This window comes from Anolis sagrei, chromosome 2 (genome assembly GCF_037176765.1).
Source record: "Anolis sagrei isolate rAnoSag1 chromosome 2, rAnoSag1.mat, whole genome shotgun sequence".
Lineage (NCBI taxonomy): Eukaryota > Metazoa > Chordata > Lepidosauria > Squamata > Dactyloidae > Anolis > Anolis sagrei.
Window position 1 is genome coordinate 190,577,622 of NC_090022.1, and position 13,407 is coordinate 190,591,028.

Here is a 13,407-nt window from a genome sequence, read left to right on the forward strand (position 1 = left end):
TCATGGACCACCCCACGCCAGAGCTCCCTGTTGGCCATCACCACCCCCAGCTTCTTCAAGGTCAAGCCAGTCACTTCAAGGATGCCATCCATCCATATTGCCCTTGGTCGGCCCCTCTTCCTTTTCTCTTCCATTTTCCCCAGCATTGTTGTCTTTTCTAAGCTTTACTTTCTTCTCATGATGTGGCCAAAGTACTTCATCTTTGCCTCTACTATCCTTCCCTCCAATGAGCAGTCAGGCTTTATTTCCTGGAGGATGGACTGGTTGGATCTTCTGGCAGTCCAAGGCACTCTCAGAACTTTCCTCCAACACCACAGTTCAAAAGCATCTATCTTCCTTCACTCAGCCTTCCCTATGGTCCGTAGGTGACTATGGGGGATATGATTGCTTTATCTATGCGGATCTTTTTTGTCTGTGTGATATCTCTACTCTTCACTATTTTATCGGGATTGGTCATTGCTCTCCTCCCAAGAAGTAAGCATCTTCTGATTTCCTGGCTGCAGTCTGCGTCTGCAGTAATCGTTGCACCTAGAAATACTGTCTGTCACTGCCTCCACGTTTTCTCCCACGTTTCCAGGATAACCCTGTTCAAAGCAGATATTGTGGGATTTTCTGCCTTGATATTCAGGGTTATATGGCTGTGTGGAAGGGCTATCTGTAACCTTTATCCTGAATATAACCAGTGTGGCTTATATGAAGAAAATAAACTATGAACAAACACATATAAAAGTTCCAGGTTATTCATGAATTATTTTAAACTATGTGTTAGCCCAGTCCTATCTGTTAAATGGGCATAATAAAAGCTATGAACCATGGCTATGTAAATAAATTAGCCTGTTCCTATTGTCCAGCCATTGCCTGAGGGCCCTTCCACACAGCCCTATAACCCAGAATATCAAGGCAAATAACCCACAATATATGCTTGAACTGGAATATTTGAGTCCACACTGCCATATAATCCAGTTCAATGTGGATTTTATATCACTGTGTGGATGGTGTCCCAGAATGTCAAGGCAGATAATCCATACTATCTTCTTTGAACTGGGTTATCATAGGTCACTTCCACACAACCCTATATCACAGAATATCTGCTTTGAACTGGCATATATGACAGTGTGGACTCAGATAATCCAGTTCAAAACAGATATTGTGGGATTTTCTGCCTTGATATTTTGAGATACAGGGTTGTGTGGAAGGGCCCTGAGTCCACGCTGCCGTATATCAGAGTTCAAAGCAGATAATATGGGATTTTTTTTCAGCTATGTGGAAGGGACCTCAGGCTGGATCTGCACTGCCATATAATCCAGTTTCTGAATCCAGTTACACTTTTATTACATTGCCATATAATCCAGTTCAAAGCAGATGATCTGGATTATTCGCCAGTGTATATGCGGCCTCAGTTACAGGATCACCATCGATTAAAGTCAACCCAAATGAAAAACAAAACGTTGGTTCCTCACAAACAAGATCATATTCTCTTTCACTGTATGGTCTCTTTCATCAACCAGCATCAGGAGGTTTTGCTCATCTGTTGCTGTGAGTTTGTGTATACCTACTTTAGTGGAAGCCTTATTTAACACACTGGAATTTAGTGTACTGCAGAAATTAAAATACAGTGTGCCGTCCATATTCGCACATGTTGTATCCATGGATTCAATCATCCACATCTTTACAGTATTTTCTAAAAAGCAAGCCTTGATTTGACCATTTTATATAAGGGACGCCATTTTCCTACACCACTGTATCTATATAAATAAAAATGTAATGTTCATTTGTGGGATTAACATAACTCAAAAACCACTGGATGAATTGACACCAAATTTGGACACAATACACCTATCAGGCCAACGAGTGACCATCACTCATAAAAACACTGAAAAACACAGCAGAAAACACTTAAAAAGCAAAAAAAAAAATTAAAAAATACATTACAACGCATGTGCAAAACCACATATATACACGCAAACACACTATAAACACATACACAAATATATACACGCATATATACACACAAAACACATATACACAGATGGCCACAGTAACGCATGGATGGCTAGTATATAATAATAGGACTTGAGTTCTGGAACCAAACCCTAGGATACTAAGGGCCTACCATATACTAGAAAAAGATAATGGTTTCCATATCCAAAACACCCCATTATTATTATTATTACCATCATCATCATCATTATCATTCTTATTATTACCTCACCTTTTCTCTTCAAAAGTAGACTCAAAGCAGCTTATATTAAAAGAATTTCAATACAATTTAAAATTTACCAATATACAAACATTAAAACAGAATTAAATATCACTGATATTTTAAAAAACAGTTAAAATCCATAAAAACATATTCAAACTAAATCCAGTATGTTGTAATGGTTTGAGTGGCGAACAAGGACATTGGAAGACCAGGGTTCAAGTGCCCATTCAGCCATGGAAACCCACTTGGTAACCTTGGACAGATCACACTCTTTCAGCTTCAGAGGAAAGCAAAGGCAAAGCCCCTCTGAACAAATCTTGCCAACCAGTGATAGGTTTGTTTTAGAGCTATCATAAGTCAGAAAGGACAGCAACAAATATATCGTATGACCAAAGAATCGGGGAAAATAAAATAAATGAAATAGCAGCTTTAAAAAACTATTTGCTAAAATATAAAGCAATAGGGTGAAATTATAATCCTCCCATCTTCCAGTGCTCTGAAAGATGCTAGGCTTTTCATTAATCTTCAAAGGGGAAAAGAGTATTCCTGGCAGGTCTGTGGGGGTGGAGTTGGCGAATTGTGGTCAATTTTTAGCATAAAAGGTTTTGCCAAGCACAGGCCTGCCAAGAGAAGCCAGCTTCTCTGAAGAGGATCTTGGATTCTCTCCCGTATTCCTGAAGTACACTCAGACAATGGCAGCTCAGTGACAAGTGGGAAAGGTCCTGCCCATCATTTGGCCTATTCTTATCACTACTTAAGGCTGCATCCTGACATTAGTAGCATCAGTTCAGCCAGTGTCTTCATGCACCCTGGCAGTCCTCGAAAATATTTAAAATTTTACACCCCCACCCCATTTATAGATATAAACATAGAGATGTAACCAGGCCATCCTAGACATTAGACCATATAACTAGAAACAGATGGTGCATCTACACCAGGCATGGGCAAACTCCCATCGGCTGTTAGGAGTTGTGGGAGTTGAAGTCCAAAACACCTGGAGGGCCAAAGTTTGCTCATGACTGAACTGTCAAAATTATGACGTTTGACCCCAATTTAACAGCCATGGCCCAATGCTATGGAATCCTGGGGGCTGGAATTTGGTGAGACGCTCGTACTCTTTGGCAGAAAATGGCTAAAGATCTTCTGAATCTACAACTCCCATAAATTCCATTGTACTGAGCCATTGTAGGTAATGTAGTGTAAACCTGTATTAATTATACAGTGTAGATGCATACTGAGATCAGAAAAATATGGAAGAGTGGGTTCCAAGTCCCACTTTTGAAGGTAGTTTACTTGATTACTGAAGCATCAAATTCCTTTTCACCAAGGGCCACATCAGCCATATGGTTGCCTTCAGAGGGCTGCACGTAATTGTAAGACTGTATATTTTTGGAGGGACACCCTGAATGCACATACTATAGGAAGATACGTATAGAGACACAAACAAATATACAAATACATTCAAATATCTAGGATTGTTGAGAAGTGTGTGTATAGATACAGACACACACACACATGCAAATATAAATACACAGAGAAATATATATAAACTAACATGTGTGTATATGTGTGTATACATATATTTATGCATAGTGGCAATAAGAAAGATGACCAGGCCAGTTAGATTTGATGCGGATAACTATGACGGTTTTAAATTGTGTATTTTAATATTTTGATCAATGTTTTTTAATGTTTATGTATTGTATGTGAATTTGTGTGTGCATTGAATGTTTGCCTTGTATATGCTGTGCTCCGCCCTGTGTCCCCTTCGGGGTGAGACGGGCAGAATATAAATATTTTAAATAAATAAACAAACAAAAAATGATACTGTTATACTAGTATATTACTACATTGAGTGCCAAACTTACACAAATCTAATGCTTACCTTTTTTTGACTAAATTATTTTGCCAAAATTAGAGTGTGAGTTAGATTTGTGTAATACAATAATATTAGTGCTGAACCAAATCAAAAGGGGAAGCTGCTTCAGGAGCACCTGGAGCTCCTAGTTGAGGGATGTCAACTCTTATTTAACTGCCACAGTTCAATGCTATATAATCCTAAATTTGTAGTTTGGTGACTCACCAGCATTATTTGGCAGAGAAAGCTCACAGCCTTGTAAAGCTACATCATTTCATAACACTGATCCAGGGCAGTTATAGTGGATTAATTCTACAGTAAAGATGCACTCCAAGGTTTTCTTTTCTGTTGCTAGAAGCTTTGGTATTCTAATACACAGTCCCCAAGTTATGAACAATATCGATTCTGTGGATCTGTTCTTCAGTTGAATTTGTATGTAGGTTGGAACAGGTCAATTTTTTAAGTGTAACTCCAGCCAAATACACACACACGTATGGATGCTTTGCATAGCATAGGGAAGGGTTAACACCCATGGTGTTTGTTTTCCTCTCTGTGCCCCTGTTCAGAATATTTCATCCTACTTTCTGTCCCTGTGATAACTGAATTTTGAAAAATGTGGCATGTTGTGGAAACAAGGATTGGTGATAAAGCTTCAGTGGAGACACCTTTCCCCCTGATAACTCTTCGAGGAGTTAATTTCCCTTCCAAGGGATAGATTTCTCTCCTTTCCTGTTGTGTCACCTCCATTCTTAACTATGAGTTGTTTGTAAGTCTTTAACTCAGGGACTGCCTGTAGTATACATGGGACAACAGATTAACCAGCCTGCTGTTGAGTACATTCTACAGCAAATACTTTTTTTTGTTTTGGGGTTTTTAAGATTGGAGTGCTCATTAGATTTGAAGGTGCATTAGATAGACTCGAATAAAAATTGTATTTGGCATTTAGACCTCACACACAAAATGACATGGTGGGCCAGATTCAGCTCATAGGCCTTGATTTTGACATATGCGATCAATGAGGTAGGCCTTTTTATCATTGCTGTCACAGTCAAGCAACTCCTTCCCTAAGTAATACAGCCAAATTACAAAAGATCGGACTTTCAGAAAGTTGTTGACCATTGACTATTTATTTATAGTTGTCATTGATGTCATTTATTTATATAACACCATCTTGGTACACGGTGCTTTCAAATGAAAAGAACAAAACAGTTCCGTACCCTTGGACTTCCAGTCTAATTAGGACATGACACAAAAGGAAAAGTGGTTGGCAGTGTAGGAAGTCCAGCAGACATGGCCCCTTCTTCTCTCCCTTGGCATGATGCAGCTGCACTTATCTCTTCTTCTTTCCAAGGCCTGCCAGGGCAATGACTACTCTGACAAATATTTGAACCAATTGAAGGGTTGTTTTTTTAGGTTATGTTCCTTTTAATCCCCAAATACCTTCATTTCAGTCCAAATGCTGCCTTAGGCAAGACTGAAAAATCCAAGTAAGGAATATTGTAAATAAATACAAAGAATACAATGCAACAGCCTGACCATTACATCCCAGAAGTATGAAAGGCAGCAATTGTTACTCAATGGCATAGACCAGCCCTTTTAAAGCCATTTGTTCTCAGAATCTGGAAATTCCCCCTATCCACCCATGTGGCCCTGATACTATATTTAAAAAGTATTTTTTACCCTGTCTCTCTTTCCTTCCTTCCTTCTTTCTTTCTCTCTCTCTCTCTCTCTTTCTCTCTCCCCCTCTCTTTCTTTCTTTCTTTCTTTCTTTTTCATTCCTAAAGCTGCAGGGATCAGAATGTTAAGTAGCACTGATGTAGATAAAGCCAACAACAACATATAGTTAGGAAGAAATGGAAACAGAATGTATAAACTAGCCATGCATAAAGGCATTTCTTCATATACCTGCTACCAAAACATGCAAATGTTACTTTTGTAAAAAAGATAATGACACACATACCCATTCAACTTAACTACTAACCATCCTAACTGGAAGAAGCTGACTTTGTTGTCTAACAGAAATACCCCCCCCCCTTCCCTCCATAAAGTGGAGACTCAGTATCCACAGGAGTTATAGTCTCCCGAGGGTGGAGGGCCTCAATGAGTTGCCATAGCCTTCGCCCCATTCCCTAGTTGCACCCAAGCACCCCCTGACCAGTAACACATAACTCCCACTGCCCCACTATCAGTGGAACCGGCACCACAGACTATCAACCAACCCCACTGCTGTAGATACATTATATCAATCTCTCTCCCTTACTATAACCCATTGCTTCTCCCTCCACTTCGCCCTACTGTCCATAACTATTTTCTATTTATTATTCCCACCCCCGCGTGAATCTGCATGTGTGAGCATCCTATAAAATATAACAAAAATAAGGCAATCAACTCTCCCTCCCCAGCCAGCCTTTCCTAACCTTGTATGAAATAAACCACATTCTCATTTTATTTCTATTTATTATGAAATATAAACTTTGAAGGTGAAGTGCAGTAACCTCTGAACAATCTCACTCCAGGCCCTCTCCTTGTCTGGGGTCAGTTCTGGATAACCATCAAGGTGACAAAGACAATTCCTGGCAAACGGCAGGAGGGCTCCAATATGCCACCTGAAACTTCCCTCTGGGAGTTCACCACCACAAGACAATGACAAGAGAAGGCACAGATGATCCACTCAAGTCTCCTATTGACACACTGGACTTTGTCATTGTCTCTCTCCTGGGAAAGTTTTTGGGCCTGACAAGTCACCATTGTTCCCGAATCCTGGACCCGATACCCGTATAATACTTTCATTCAGTTTTCTGGACTTTCATTATCTTTGGATTAACTTTTCAATATCCCCAAGGGCAGACATGACCTTTCCACCCAGAGCTCTCCCTCATCTCACTATTGGAAGCCCCTACCCAGCTGGGTGGGGAATCCCAGCCATGTCGCTGCTTCCCAGGCTAATCAGAGAGCAAGTCTTTGGTGCCCCGCCTCCAGACCAATCAGGGGCCAAGAAAATGCCAGCCAGCTTTTTGCATGGACTAATCAAAGGGCTGGGAGGAAATTTCAAGTGGGTAGCAATGTTAATGCATGGAATTATTTGTATATAAAGATATCGGCCTTTTCCATATTCGGTACGCTTGCAAATTTTAAGCCTCTGTGACCATGTGAGCATTCCTTCTGCAAATTGAATAAAAACTTACGCCATTTGCCTTCACGCTGGTGAGATCCTGATTGCTCATCTCGTAACATTCATGGTTAGCAGAACTCACCAGGCTTTTCCTCTCGGTATCTGTGGGATAACTCAAACTTCAGTTTTTCCGGCTTCAACTTGACACGAAAAATAACTTTGTGCTCATGAAACATTTTTCCATGTGGTTTAAATTAAGTAGTTTGATCTCCTGAAGTCACCCATAGTTCAGTAAAGCTTACGCTTCACTACTCTTTAAGGTGTTTGTAGAGAATGTGCAAGAGGTTCTTGTGGAAGCAGCAAAGCAGCTCTTCTTTCCTCTAAGTGTGGAGGATAGCTCCCAAAAGTGAAATTGCAGATAAACAGACATTGATATCATCTTTGTCAATGTTGTAACAGTGGTTCCCAACTTTTGGTCCTCCAGATGTTTTGGACTTTAGCTCCCACAATTCTGGGGTTTCTGGGAGTTGAAGTCCAGAACATCTGGGGGACCAAAGGTTGCAAACCACTGATTGTACACATCTGTTTCTCTACTCAAAAACCACATGCAGGTGGAATTAAGGCATAAACACTTGGTGCCCTTCCTTTTGCATTAATCCTGTAGTGAATGGGTAGAAATCTAGGCTCTGGGAGCAACAATGGCATTAAACAAATAAGGTTGGAGGGGTGTGATCAGCTCTCCTTATTTAAATAGGTGTCAGTTCTCACAGCTGCAGTGTAAGTGTTGTTTCCACTTGCTAATTTATTCTCACAGGAACATTTAGCTATTCAAGGATACAGCTGCAGACCCACTCTTTTCAGCATCTCTTTTGTAGAATAGAGGTCGCATGTGGCTATAAAGTAAACTGACTAAAATGATCCCTTAAAAACAATTTGGATGAGAAGGACATAATTATCCCAGTATGTTTGTCTAAGAAAGTGCTTTCTATGTTTGCATATGTTATTTTAAAGTAAAATTCAAAAGGCAAGAGCAATCAAAAATAGCTATATCTTCACCATCTTTCTAAAATGAAATAAAGTGGTGTGAATTCCACAACAAAGGGGCAACAACCAAGGAGGCCACTGTTAAACAACATTTGGGGAGCAAACAATCTGCGAACCCACTTTAAAATTTATGCAGTTTAATGCCACTTCAACTGCCATGGCTCAATGCTGTGGAATCATGGAAGTTGTCGTTTTACAAGGTTTTTAGCCGTTGGTGGCAAAAAGTATTGGTAGTGTCAGACTACATTACTTTTACCTTGTAGATGCACCCTGAGACTCTTCCATAAACTCACTGGTGAGACTATTTCTATGCGGCAATGCTAACTATGTTTGGTTTTAAACAACAGACATGCAGCCCATTCCAGCATAAACGTACTCAGACATAAATCCCACTAAGAGACTTTTTTTTTGAAGTAAGAGTATATAGGATCTGGACCCAAGAGCCTACATCTCATTGCTAGTTGTAATGAGATTAAAATAATAATAATATGAGGGATGTATGTAAGTGTTGCTGTACCATTCAGCAATTGATTTGGATGATCAAGTTAAAGCTATCATCAAAGTTCAGCAGCCAAACACACAATTCAGACAAAATAAAGTCTTTAATATGCATCGGTGCACAGGGTTTTGTGTAACCACCATTTGGCCTTAGGCTGATTCCAGGATTGTCAATGTAATCATCTGCACAGCGAAACTATGCTCTTCGATACTGGTTTGAACTATAGTAGAGTCTCGCTTATCCAACACAAACAGGCCAGCAGAATGTTGGATAAGTGAAAATGTTGGATAATAAGGAGAGATTAAGGAAAAGCCTATTCAATGTTAAATTACATTATGATTTTACAAATTAAGCACCAAAATATCATGTTTTATAACAAATCAACAGAAAAAGCAGTTCAATACACAATAATATTATGTAGTAATTACTGTATTTACACATTTAGCACCAAAACAGACAAGGGTTCTTTCAGATTTCCGTCTTAATTATGGGAGAGAAGGAGTATCATTCAGGATAATTTTGAATAGTTCATTTTTCAGATTTATTTTTTGAGTCCGAAAGAAAGAGTTGTAATCAAATCACATTCAAATGAATTCTCTCATAGTTATGTCTTCTGCCCTTGATGCTTTCTAAATGCTCAGGATCATCACTAGCATGTGGCAGAAGAGAGTTCACTCAGACAAGAGTGTTATGGAGGCTACATACATTGTGTATTATTACTAGCAACAGCTGGCAGAGGTACAGTTAAAGAGAGTTGAGGAGAATGACATTGATAAGGGCTGCTTTAGTTACACTTGATAACAGCAGCAAAGAAGCTTCTGGGTATGCTTGTCTCTCTTCAATCTCTTATCAAAGTATATACATCTATGTAAGTTTGTTAATTATTTACTTTTACACACACACATGTAGTTAGCCCTCTATATCAGTGGCTTCTGCATCCATGGATTCAACAAACCATGGCTGGAATATTCCCAAAAGTAAATCTTGATTTTGCCATGCACCAAGCACTGTGCTGATGTTGTAGGCAAACCCTGCTATAACCTCCCACCATTTCAGATCCTCACACTCGCTCCAGTTTGAGCATTCCACCATTTTATAAAAAGAATGCCATTTTACTATGCCATTGTATATAATGGGGCTTGAGCATCCCCAGATTATGGTATCCATTGGTGGTCTTGGAACCAAACCTCAGTGGATACCAAGGACCCACTGTATGTCGATCACACTAGATAATGAATCCACTTTAAATCCAGTTTCTGCCTCCTGCAGAATTCTGGGGTTTGTAGTTGAGTGAGGCTTTTAAAGGCTCCTCCCTAAACTACAAACCCCAGAATTCTGCTGGAGGAAGGAACCGGATTTAAGGTGGATTCATTCTCTAGTTGATTTTAGTTGAGTTCTGTATCCGTATGGGCAAGCAAAAGACAACTGTATCTTTGGCCCAATTAAAAACATTGGCTACTTTTCCTAAAAGTGAAAACAGAATTTACTTTTCCAAAATGACCCACATTTTGCAAGAGTATAATCAGTCCAGAGAAGACAATCCAGAGGAAGTCTGGTTCTTTGCATATTGAAACTATGTTTCAAGATATGGAACTATAACAGTCCACCAAAAGTTAATCGCCTGCAACATGGACACACTTCTTAATGTGTATGAGACTGCTTTAGCTATCATGGCTTCCTCCAAAGAGTTGTCTTATTTCCTGGCCAGAGATTCACAGAACGGCAGTTCCTCCAGGAGTGAGAATGAGCTTTAAAATGGTATCATTCAGGGCTGGAGAGCCTATGGCCCTCCAGATTTTAAAGACTATATTAAAATGGTTGTCTCCCCGAAACAGCCGTGTCTGATGCAGATATGTGATTTATTCTATGAGCGGTGGCACAAAAATCAAAACAGCCCAGCAACTAGTAATATAGCCTGCACGTGGAAACACATTTTCAACCCTACAACATCAATGAGATAAATATCTAAATCCCATACAGTTTTACTAAATTACTGAAGTAGTGCACAAAAGGATGATTCTCACGTAAATATAGAAATATTTAGGCATTGATTAGGAAAGAAGACAAAGGAAGCAAGTCATATCTGTGGTCTTCAGTGCTGAGCTCACAGAGCAATATCACCAATTGAATTATTGATAATCTAGCCATATCAGTTTTCCATCAACTCTGGCTAATGGTGAATAGTGACAAGAGCAGCAATAATTCAGTTTCTGACACACTGAAGGTTCTTAACTCTTAGTTTAAATGTATCTGTTTAGCAGTATGAAGTCAAAGCTTTGCTTTGGTGCAGCGGGGCTATTAAATTACAATAGATAAGAATACAGGGAATTTTGTCCATCCTTTCCCTTCTCCAGTTTTAGATGGACCACTCTTTTCTCACATTGTTGACATGGCATGAATATCATCTGGAACAAACAAATTATTTAACACTTTAAAAATTACGATATAGTAATTAATAAATGGGGGGGGGGGTCATATTGTGTAGAATTATTTATATGATTGGTCCTCAGCCTTTTCATCCATATATATTTCACAAGGTTATTATTATTGTTGTCATTGTGTTTGTTTATACTCTGCTTTTTCTCTCCACAAGGAGACTCAAAGTGGCTATGTGTCAAGGAGCAATGAGTATCTTTTCCAACAGTGAAGAGGCAAATTCACTCTATTTTTCTGATTGCAATTGAATCCCAGAATAACACCAAGTGACTTGCTGATGGATCAGCTTCAGCCCTATTATTAGTTATAAAGCCTATGCTTGTTGTAACCGCCATCAAGTAACCAACTATAACCCTAAAGCCCATAATCCCATGGTTTGAATAAGGGCTCCTCAAACTTTTAAAACAGAGGGCTGGTTCACAGTCCCTCTGAGTATAGTTTGAAGAAAACATCAACAAATTCCTATGCACAGTGCACATATCTTATTTGTAGTGCAAAAAATGAGAGAAAATACAATATTTAAAATGCAGCACAATTTTAACCAACATAAACTTACCAGTATTTCCATGGGAAGTGTGTCAAATTAATTAGGATCACTGTTGTGTGCCTTCATGTCTTTTCAGACATAGAGTAACCCTAAGTCTACAGTGTAGGCTGGTGGGCTGGGTAAATGTTCTTGGAGGGCCGCATCTGGCCCACAAATCTAAGTTTGGGGACCCCTGGTCTGGATAAACCTAGTTTTGCAGCTTGCCTATGTCAGCAAAGATTAAGGAATTTTCTAGCAACCAGCAGATAAAATACCATATAAGACTATATGCAAGTGGTTAACAATGTGTGTACACAAAAAAAAAATGTAGTGATTGAAATATTTAAGGGTGCTGTTCTGTCTTAGGATCCAAGTTGTTGTCAGACAGGGCAGCACACTCAAAGATCAGGGTTTAGTGTAGTTATAGGTCAAAATATGCATTTCCAAAATTGAAAACCATTGGTTTTGTATTTATTTATTTATTTAGCAATTTTGTATACCGGTCTTCTCCCCTCTATCGGGGGACTCAGGCCGGTTTCCAACAATAAATATTCCACACAAATTCATAAAATTACTATTCTATAGGAATATTCATACCTGCAGCATACTTCAGTTAGCAAGATGCATGTGTTCTTGGGCATTATTTCTTAAACAGAAAATCTGATGCCAGAGATAGAAATAAAATGCAAAGCATTGGATTCATTCCAACACCACTCAAAAAGAGCAGTTCCAACATGCTTCTGCAAAAACCTTTTGTTCAAAATGAACATCCATTTGTGAAACAAAACAATGAGGTGAGCCTTGCATAAGCAGACAACAAAAATTTGAACCTTCTAGAAAACACTTGAAATTCTCCACTTTTCATGATTTCTACTTTTGTTTATAGATATTTGCTTTTTTTTTTAAAACGTGCTTGGGGTGAGGTGGGGGGGGGGGCTAATGAGGCATGCTAAACTGCTTTTTGCTTTCCCCCACCCCCTGTTTTGCTGTTTACACATCAGAGTAAGAGACTCTTAAGGCAGCTGCTGTTCATCTTGCCTGTTGAAGGCAGGTTCACACAACTCCAGGTGGATTGGTTGGAGCAGAATCCTGTTCATTCCCAGTTCGAGCTTTAATAGATTGATTGTAGATACTGCTGCAGCTCATTCTTTCTTCATCATCCTGCCATTGCTAATGCTGCCAAAAAACCCCAGCTAGCCAGAGGAAAAGAAGATAAATGGGGGCAAGACAAAATACTTTATAAAAAGGAGCTTGTTACCAGCTTCGTTAATTGAGTAAAATTTATGTGTGTGTATATATATGTGTATCATATTGAATTGTAATTTTTTTTACATATTCCATTAAACCAGTTAACATTAAGCCGGCTGTGTGAAGTCAGCTACAACTTGCTGGTTTTCTGCTGTTAGGCCTTTGGGCATGAAGTAGATCAGATCTACAGAATTATATACTTTACTACCTACAAAACTGTACACAATCTATGGCTTCGTGAATAGGTGATACTTGAATTCATTATCCCTGAATGCTGGATAAAACTGCCGAACCTTGTTTTGTTTGCAAAATGAACAATGTAAGCATTGTGTATAAAACAATGTTACAGTGATAACAGAATCAGGCCCAGCATTAACTATGATTTTTGTAATTGCCATTATCCACATACTGAACTAGAACTGCAAAATGTCATTCAGAAATAAACAAGCAGAAGATGACTCATTCTGATGCACAGTAATTA